This window comes from Phyllobates terribilis, unplaced genomic scaffold, assembly GCF_046119375.1.
Source record: "Phyllobates terribilis strain yellow unplaced genomic scaffold, ASM4611937v1 Scaffold_11__3_contigs__length_659146591, whole genome shotgun sequence".
Taxonomy (NCBI): domain Eukaryota; kingdom Metazoa; phylum Chordata; class Amphibia; order Anura; family Dendrobatidae; genus Phyllobates; species Phyllobates terribilis.
Genome location: NW_027362771.1, coordinates 193,895,417 through 193,905,522, shown reverse-complemented (window position 1 = coordinate 193,905,522; position 10,106 = coordinate 193,895,417).

The window sequence follows — 10,106 nt, the reverse complement described above, 5'->3', positions numbered from 1 at the left end:
AGACCGTTGATTGGTAAGAATGTGGTGATGTATTTGGATGACATTTTGATTTTTGTGCCGGATCTGGAGTCTCATTGGCAGAGCGTACGTGAGGTATTGCAGTTGTTAAGCGACAATTCACTTTTTGCTAAGCTGGAGAAATGCTAGTTCGCTGTGCAGAGAATTAGTTTTTTGGGTACATTATCTCCAGCGAGGGCTTTGAGATGGACCCGGTGAAGGTTCAGGCGGTTCAGGAATGGCCTAGGCCTATTGGTTTGAAACCAAATCAGAGATTTTTGGGTTTCGACAATTATTACAGAAAATTCATTAAGAATTTTTCTATAATTGTTAAGCCGCTGACCGATCTCACCAGGAAAGGTGCGAATATGGTCCAGTGGACTACTGAGGGCATTGAAGCTTTTCTGTATCTCAAGGAGAGGTTCAGTTCTGCCCCCATCCTTATGCAGCCTGATGAGACCAAGCCTTTTTTGGTCGAGGTTGATGCTTCTTCGGTGGGGGTCGGTGCTGTTTTGTCTCAGGAAAACAAGGATGGAGTACATCCCTGTGCTTTTTTTTCAAAAAAAATTTCTGAGACCGAACTTAATTACGATGTCGGTAATCAGGAATTGCTGGCGGTTAAACTCGCATTTGAACATTGGCGTCATCTCTTGGAAGGTGCTAAATTTCCCATTCAGGTTTTTACTGATCATAAGAATCTGATCTATCTTGATGCTGCCAAGCGCTTGAATGCCCGTCAAGCTAGGTGGGCACTTTTTTTTTCGCGGTTTAATTTTTCTGTTACTTACATTCCGGGTACCAAAAATGTAAAAGCTGATGCTTTATCTCGCAGTTTTTCTCCCATGGTTGGTACCGAGGAGGAGAGCATTTTACAGGAAGGTGTTGTGATAGCAGCATTGGACTCCGTTTTGGAAGATGGGATTATGAAAGCCCAGGAGGATGCCCCATCTAACACTCCCCATGGGAGGTTGTTTGTGCCTAGGAACTTTAGGAGAGATTTGTTTGTGGAGTGTCATGAGCCTCGGTTGGCAGGTCATCCAGGAATTTTGGAGACTAAGAGACTTGTAGGTCGCAGTTTTTGGTGGCCTGGGTGGCAGAAGGATGTCATTAAGTGGGTGCGTCAATGTACTGTGTGTGCTAGATCTAAGTCTTCACATGCTCCTGCTGCGTGGTTGCTTTGCCCTCTGGAGGTTCCTAGTGCTCCTTGGACGCATCTTGCTAAGGATTTTATTACTGACCTTCCTGCCTCTGAGGGTTTCACTGTTATCTGGGTGGTCGTGGACCGTTTTATCAAGATGTGTCAATTGTTTCCCTTCATCAAACTGCCCTGCGCCAAGACACTCGCTAAGGCTTTTGTTAAAGAAATTGTCAGGCTCCATGGAGTTCCTACCGACATTGTTTCCGATAGGGGACCTCAGTTTGTGGCTCGTTTTTGGCATGCCTTTTGTGACAGGTTGGAAGTCCATTTGTCATTTTCATCTGGTTATCATCTTGAGTCTAATGGACAGACAGAAAGAAAGAACCAGGATGTTGAACAGTTTTTGCGTTGTTTTGTGGCTGAGCTTCTGCCACTGGCTGAATTTGCTCTTAACAACCATACATCCTCTTCTGCTGGGTGTTCTCCCTTTTTTTGTTGTACTGGGAGACATCCGTCGTTTGGGTCATTCTCCAAATTGGTATCGGCTGTGCCGGAGGAGGAGAATTTTTCCGGTGATTTGGAGAGAGTTTGGACTGATGTATGTCATAACCTTCAAGAGGCTAACAAAAAATCCAAGAGGTACTTTGACAGGAAACGTCAAGAGGTTTTGCTTACTGTTGGTGACATGGTTTGGTTGTCCTCTAGGAATCTGCGGTTGAGGATTCCTTCTAAGAAATTGGGCCCGAAGTTTGTGGGTCCGTTTAAGGTGCTTCAGGTAGTTAACCAATCTGCTGTTAGGTTGGAGGTTCCTACCTCCTGGAAGATTAATCCGGTGTTTCATGTTTCCTTATTGAAAAAAACTGATGTTTCTGATAGGGACGCCACTGTCTCTGTTCCTCCGGTGGAGGAAGACGGTGAATATGAAATTTCTCGCATTCTTAATTCTAGATGGCTTAGAGGGAGATTGCAGTATCTCGTCGCTTGGAAAGGTTTCGGTCCCGAGGATAACTCCTGGGTAAGGGCGGATGATGTCTCTGCTCCTAGACTTGTCGGAGCATTTCACAGGAGGTTTCCTGATAGACCTGGGCCTGGAGGATCCGGAGGATCCTCATAGAAGAGGGGGTACTGTTAGACCCCTCCTGTTAGTTTTTTCTATTTTGCTGGTCACATGACTTTTTGCCTATTTAATCCAGCTCCGCCCTCCTGGCCTTGCTGGACTTCAGTGTTACATTTACTCTTAAGCTAGCCAGGTGCCTTGTACCTTACTCTGTAGTTTGCTTGGTCTTTTGACCACTAGTACTTCTGTTTGTTTGTTTGTCTTTGCTCTGCTACAATTTCTGCTAGGAGGTGTCCAACTATATCCCAGTCCTTAGTTCTTGTAGGGACCCCTCCCTTATATCTAAAGGTCTGCGTTCAGACTAGCTGAGGACTGTTCACAAGCAATAGGTCCCATGCTGCATCGTAGGGAATCAGCTTAGTTCTATTGTAGGGACAGTTTTCCTATCTTTCCTTAGTGTTTGTAGCAGTTCATAACACTCATGTACAGATGATAGTGGTTCAGTCTTTTATAATGTATATGCAGTAATGTTATTATTAGACTTAATACTAAATCATTATGAGGTCAGTGTGGCGTCTAAACAATTGTTTGGCCAAAGCCTCCATACACTTTATATACATCTCTGATCCTTCGACCGGCAGCTATCTCTCACTGTGGCTTTACACTTAGATAACAAGATAACAGATAATGAGGATCTGCAGTCTGAAATCGGACATCTAACATCATTATCTCCCCGATTATCAATGAAAGGCACCCATATATATTAAACCGTCATGCCAAACCAGTCAATATAAATGGGTTCTGCCGATGTTGGTCTACTGTAGTTAGTCTACTATCTAAAGGGTATGTGTACTTCTAGGGTATGTGCACACAATGTGATTTAGACATCTATGAACCCAGTGAATGTTTCATGCGGAAGTACCTTCAGAAATGCCTGTGTCTATTGTTTTCCAGAGTCTTTTTTGAATCTTTCTGATAGAACACCAAATTGGTCACTGAGTACAGGTAACCACCATTGAAGGAATTTTTCAGTATGGATTGTATGATGACAGTCCTGCCTTTAACAAAATATATTTGTATGTCGAATAATAGAGCAGCTGTATCTCGTGTACCAGAAGTCTCACATGCCTGTATTTTTATGTTTCATTTTTATTTAGAACTGTCCTTTACACTCTCCAAATTCTGCTACATCGTATGATTTGTCATTTTTTTCCAAAATCTTTTGGCTGCCAGCTTTTCATTTTAATTATATAGAATAAGTGAGTGCGTGGCTTTCAAGTGGAAGCCACCTGGAGAATGGTTAGTTCACTTATTTTAAGTATTTTGCATCTTTGGAACTTTGGAACCTTGAAGAAGTTAAAATAAGCTCAAAAGACTGACCTTATGCACAGCCAGTCGTTTTTACATTGCAATGCACAAATTCATTCTTTTTAGAGGTTTTTTTTTGCTTTTTTCGGGTGGGTTACTGAACATATCAGCCTGAAATAAACATTGTGCTGACATACTCTTAGGGGACATGCATGCGTCATCTTTAGATGCCAGAGAACCTTCAAAATTTCTGACGTCTCTTAGGACACCTTTTGCAGCAATTTTTTTTATTCCATATGTAAGGCCGCCTCCTGATATTTCCGGTGCTGAAAAAAACAGTATCGGTGAGGTCTGTGGTCCGTGTCAGTGTGACACCATCCATGTGGCATATGTATGTGTGTGTGTCCTTTTCTGTGTGTCCGTGTGTGCCGTCCGTATGCCGTCCATGTGTACCATTAGTGTGACAAGTACTGGAATAAAATGAAGAATACAAATGATAGATGTTTAAGTGTTGCATGTGCAAAGATAGAGATAGATAGATTGATAAATAGATAGAAGTAAGTCAGTAAGATATATATAATCAGTGCTTTGTGTGTGTTTCTTTTCTGTACTTGTATTTATCAAACACTATACAAATCACTGATGAGAATCTAATAAAAAATACTGATGAAACACGTAACGTTTTTTTCTGTATGTGAAAATCACAGACATATGAATGAGGCCAAAGTAATGTAAAAGACTTACAGACAGGCTCACAATTTCATTACGCAAAACTGGGAAATATTCTTTTTAGACATAAAAATGTTTTATACATACAGACCTAAAAACATGGAAAAAATAGCAAGAATACAAAATAGGGTATAGGGTATGCAGTGAGTAAAACGGCTGCCAACATTTAGGAAAAACCCCAATAAAAATTTAAAGACACATAGAGGTGGGCCTCAGTAATGAGTACAATATGTTCCCATTAGAAATGAGCAGGTCTGCTGAACAGTTATAGGGTATTCAGTGAGTACAAAGGCTGCCCAAATTTGGGAAAAAAAACAAAAACAATTTAAAGACACATAAAGGTGGGTCACAGTAATGACATGTTCCCATTAGAAAGGAGCAAGTCTGCTATCCAGTTTTAGGTTATGCAGTGAGTACAAAGGCCGCCAAAATTTTGGAAATAACCCCAAAACAATTTAAAGACACATAGAGGTGGGCCAAAGTAACGACATGTTCCCATTAGAAAAGAGAGGGTCTTCTATCCAGTTATAGGGTATGCAGTGAGTACAAGGGCTACCAAAATTTGGGAAAAAGACCAATAATAATTTAAAGACACATAGAGGTGGGCCTCAGTAACCACATGTTCCTAGAAAGGAGCGGTTCTGCTATCCAGTTATAGGACATGCAGTGAATAGAAGGGCTGCCCAAAATTGGGGAAAAACCCCAATAACAATTTAAAGACACATAGAGGTGGGCCTCTGTAATGAGTACTACATGTTCCAATTAGAAAGGAGTGGGTCTCCCATACTTTTTGCGTATGCAGTGACTACAACGGCTGCCAAACATCTGGATGCGCTCCAATGCCCCTTGGTAGAGATGTAGAGGAGGGCCTCCTGAAAAAAATGTTCCCATTATTAGGAAGTGGGTCTCCCATACTGTTTGCTTATGCAGTGAATGCAATGGCTGCCAAAAAATTGGAGGCACTCCAATGCCCCTTGCAAGAGACGTAAAGGTCGGAGGGCCTGATGAAATTTTTTTTCCCATTATTAGGAAGTGGATCTCCCATACTGTTTGCCTATGCAGTGAATGCAATGGCTGCCAAAAATTTGGAGGCACTACAATGCTTCTTGCAAGAAACGCAGAGGAGGGCCTCCTGAAATTTTTTTTACCATTATTAAGAAGTGGGTCTCCTATACTGTTTGCCTATGCAGTGAATTCAACTGCTGCCAAAAATTTGGAGGCACTCCAATGCCCCTTGCAAGAGAAGTAAATATGGTAATATAGTAGATATGGTGGTAGAGGATGAGGATTAACAGAAGGATGAGGACATGAGCAAATAGACAAAATCAGGAAGCGTATACCCATGTCTGGGTGTGAAGAGAGAGGTGCATGGGAATATACAGTAGTTAGACTTTCCCCAAAAAATACACTGTATTTGAGTTTGTTATGCTGCTATCATTCGGTGGTGTTGAGAAGTCTGACCCAATCCAGCCCTTGTTCATTTTTCTAAGAGTCAGCCTATTAGCATTTTCAGTTGACAGGCCAGGACCTCCATAGAGAGCCAGTTAATGCCACGTGTCCAGCTTGGATACCCAATAATTTTAAAGCACAGAGAAATCAGGGAGGACGTTGGTCCGGTCGGCAAGGCACTCCCTCACCATCTTCTGAAAGGTTTCCCTCCTTGAGAGAGTACCCTGAGCCTCAGGGCCTATGCGATGGGAGGGTCTGAGAAAACTGTCCCAGAACTTTGGCAGTGTAACATAAACTCAGCCATGTGTGCCAGACTGCTAACAGGCAAGACTTCTGTGTCCTCACCAAGAGGATGACTGACCATGCTCTCTTTTTCATTGTAGCATCGGCGTCTCTGCCTCCTGCTGGGCAGAGACGCTGTTCCCCTCACTGCCGCAGACCAGGTCCGGCATCCTCCTGCTCCCCTGCTGCTCTGGCGCACAGTGTGCAGCTTCCCGGACTCTGTGCTTAGGGCGCGCGCTTCCTCTTATAGGGGCCGCAAGCGCCGTCCTATAGAGTCCCGTGCCAATGGCCAGAGGACTGCCCCTATATAAGGCACCTCCTCCAAAATGGAGGTGCCTGTGCAAGGTTGTTGTTCCATGTGCTAACACTTGCTTCAGCCCTCAGGTCCCACTGCCTGTCAGTCCTGCCCACCAGGCTGCCTGTCAGTCCTGCTCGCCAGTCTGCCTGACAGTTACCTGCTGTGTTCACCAGCCTGCCTACCTGAAATCACCTTCCAGTTATCTGCCGTGCCCGCTAGCCTGCCTACCTGGAGAACCTGCCTGTTACCTGTCGTGCCCGCTAGCTTGCCTACCCGGAGCACCCATCTGGCTATCTGCCGAACAAGCCTGCTTATCTTCCCGGACCACCCATCAGCCTTCCAGCTGTGCTCATCCGCTGCACCGGTCAGTTCCTGCCATCTGACCCGTGGGAGTCACCTGCTCTCACACAAGGTCGGTCCCAGAGTGGCACCTGGTCCCCCTGCTCGGTCCCTCCCTGGTTCACAGAGTCGATTGAGCTGCTGTACGACCTTGGTCAGGCCGAGTAGGCACTTAGTCACGCCCCCCTGGTCCCTCCTTGCACCGAAGCACAGAGGTTCCACCACCCGGACCCATAACAATTTGCACAGGCCATGGAACCCGGTGGCCCCCAGGCTCCTTCACTCTCTGACCTGTACCAGGAGGTCTCACGTCAGAGATCCCAACTGGAGACTATCCTGTCCTATCTGCAGACTGTCAACTCCCACCTGGACAAGCTGTCCACCCAGTATGTGTCCATCTCTAGCCAAGCTGCACCCGCTCCAGTAGCACCTCAACCTACTGGCACTATGGCACCCGGCTCTGGACCCCGGCTCTCTGCGCCTCAACGTTTTGGTGGTGACCCCGTCTTATGTCAGGGCTTCTTAAATCAGTGCATGCTGCACTTTGAACGCCTGGCACATCAGTTCCCCTCCGACCGGGCCAAGGTGGCGTTCATCATGTCTCACCTCACCGGGGAGGCATTGGCATGGCAAAACCCTCTGTCTGACAGAGGTGATCCCCTGGTGTCCGATCTTCTGGCTTTCCTCGCTGCCTTCCGGAAGGTGTTCGATGAGCCCGGATGAAAATCTTCTACTGCCTCCTCACTTTTCCGTCTCCGCCAAGGGAGTCTCTCCATGGGCCAGTATGCCATACGTTTCCGAACCCTCGCATTTGAGCTTGCCTGGAACAACGAGGCCCTGGTGTCCACCTTCGGGGAGGGACTTTCCGGTCGGATGAAGGATGAGCTAGCCGGTCGTGACATCCCTTCCACCCTGGACGACCTGGTGTTATTAGCTACCCGGATTGACATCCGTTTCCTGTGATGTGCTAATGAAAGTACCCGGGAGAGAAGATTTCCGCATCTCACTCCTGTATTCCAAAAGCTTGCCTCTCAACCAGCAATTCCCCGGGCATGCTTGACTGAGCCTATGCAAATTGACCAAACCAAGATGGTCAAGTCTCGCCAGGAGACGCGCCGAGCCGAGGGGAGTTACTTCTATTGTGGCAGTAAAGAGCATCTGATCCGTTCCTGCCCGGTGAAGCCGGGAAACTCCAGTGTCTAGGACCGCTTGGAGAGGTCGTCCTAGGCAAGAGTAAATCCTCTCCGTCCTTGACTCTGTTTCTAATTTCAGTGGTGAGACTTCTTCAAGATTGCCCATCTAGATTCCGGAGCCGCTGGGAATCTCATTCAACAGGCTGTTGTGGAGCGATACCAGATTCCTACCGTACGTCTGGCTGAACCATTGGCGGTTGCCTCCGTGGATGGGAGGCTTCTTCCTGAAACCATCTTGCTTGTCACAGAGCCTGTAACCCTTCAGGTCGGAATGCTGCACTCGGAGAAGATCTCCTTTCATGTGCTGTCCAGTCTCTCTCACCCCCTCTTGCTTGGTCTACCCTGGTTACAAAGACATGAGCCCGTCCTGAATTGGAGATCTGGTGAAGTGCTCCTTTGGGGTCATGAATGCCATGAGTCCTGTCTGGATTCGGTTCGTCCAGCTCGACCCCCTGTCTACTCCGGCTAATCTACCTGGTCTGCCGGCACCCTACTGGTTCAATGCGGACGTCTTCGACAAGAAGGAAGCAGAGACACTACCACCTCATAGGATGTATGATTTCCCCATCGACCTGGTTCTCCTCCCCGCGGGCGTATCTCTCCCTTGTCGCTGGCTGAGACCCAGGGTATTTCTGAGTATATTGAGGAGAATCATGCTAGGGGATTTATCCAGAAATCCACCTCTCCGGCTGGAGCAGGATTCTTCTTCGTCAAGAAGAAAGATGGCTCTCTACGTCCCTTTATCGAATACAGGGGTCTTAACCAGATTACCATCAAAAATAAGTACCCCTTTGCCTCTCATCTCGGAGCTGTTCGACTGCCTCAAAGGCATGAAGATCTTCACAAAGCTCGATCTTCATGGGGCTTACAATTTGGTCTGGATCCGGCAGGGAGACGAGTGGAAGACGGCATTCAACACCTGGGATGGTCACTACGAATACCGCGTAATGCCCTTTGGTCTCTGTAATGCTCCAGCAGTCTTCCAGGAGCTGGTTAACGACATCTTCCATGATCTCCTGTATTCCTGTGTGGTGGTGTACCTGGACAATATCTTGGTCTTCTCTCCGGATCTACTCTCACACTGGAGGGATGTTCATCAGGTTCTGCTAAGGCTCCGGCAGAGTCGCCTATACGCTAAATTGGAGAAATGCCTCTTTGAGCAGACCCCTTTACCGTTCCTGGTGTTATGTTCTGCTACCAGAGCTAAGGAAAGAGAGGAGATCTGTCCCTACGATAGAACTCAGCTTGATCCCTACGATGTAACAGGGAACCTGATCCTGCGATCAGACCTGCTAAAGTCCTCAGCTAGTCTGTACGGAGACCTATAGATGTGGGGGAGGAATCCCTACAAGTACTAGGGACTGGGAGCAAAATGGACACCTCCTAACAGAAATAGTAGCAGACAGACGAACAAACAAACAATATAGAACACAGAGGTCCGAAGACCAAGCAAACTAACAGAGTTAGATACTGAGCACTGGCTAGCTAAAGAGTAGTAATACAATGAAGTCCAGCAAAGCCAGAAGGGCGGAGCAAGACTAAATAGGCCAACAAGGTCATGTGACCAGCAATAGAAAAAACCTAAGAGCAAGGTTCTAACAGTACCCCCCCTTCTAAGAGGATCCTCCGGATCCCCTAGGACCAGGCTTATCAGGAAATCTCCTGTGAAACGCTCTGATAAGTCTGGACGCGGAAACATCCTACGACCTCACCCATGAGTTATCCTCGAGTCCGAAACCTTTCCAGGTCACGAGATACTGCAAACTACCTCTATACCGTCTAGAATTAAGGATGCGAGAAATTTCATATTCCCCGTCCTCCACCACCGGAGGAACAGAGGCAGAGGCGTCACAATCCGACACAACAACTTTTTTCAACAGAGAGACATGAAACACCGGATTAATTCTCCAGGAGGTAGGAACCTCCAACTTAACAGCAGATTGGTTGACAACCTGAAGCACCTTAAAGGGCCCTACAAACTTGGGACCCAATTTCTTTGAAGGAATCCTCAACCGCAGATTCCTAGAGGACAACCAAACCATGTCACCAACAGCGAACAAAACCTCCTGTCGTTTCCTATCAAAGTAGTCTTTAGATTTTCTGTTAGCCTCCTGAAGATTACCACGTACATCCGTCCAAACTCTCTCCAAATCGCCGGAAAAATTCTCCTCCTCAGGCACGGCAGATACCAACTTGGAGAACGACCCAAACGACGGATGTCTCCCAGAACAACAAAAAAAAGGTGAACAACCAGCAGAAGAAGATGTATGATTGTTCAGAGCAAATTCAGCAAGTGGCAGAAAGTCAGACCACCCC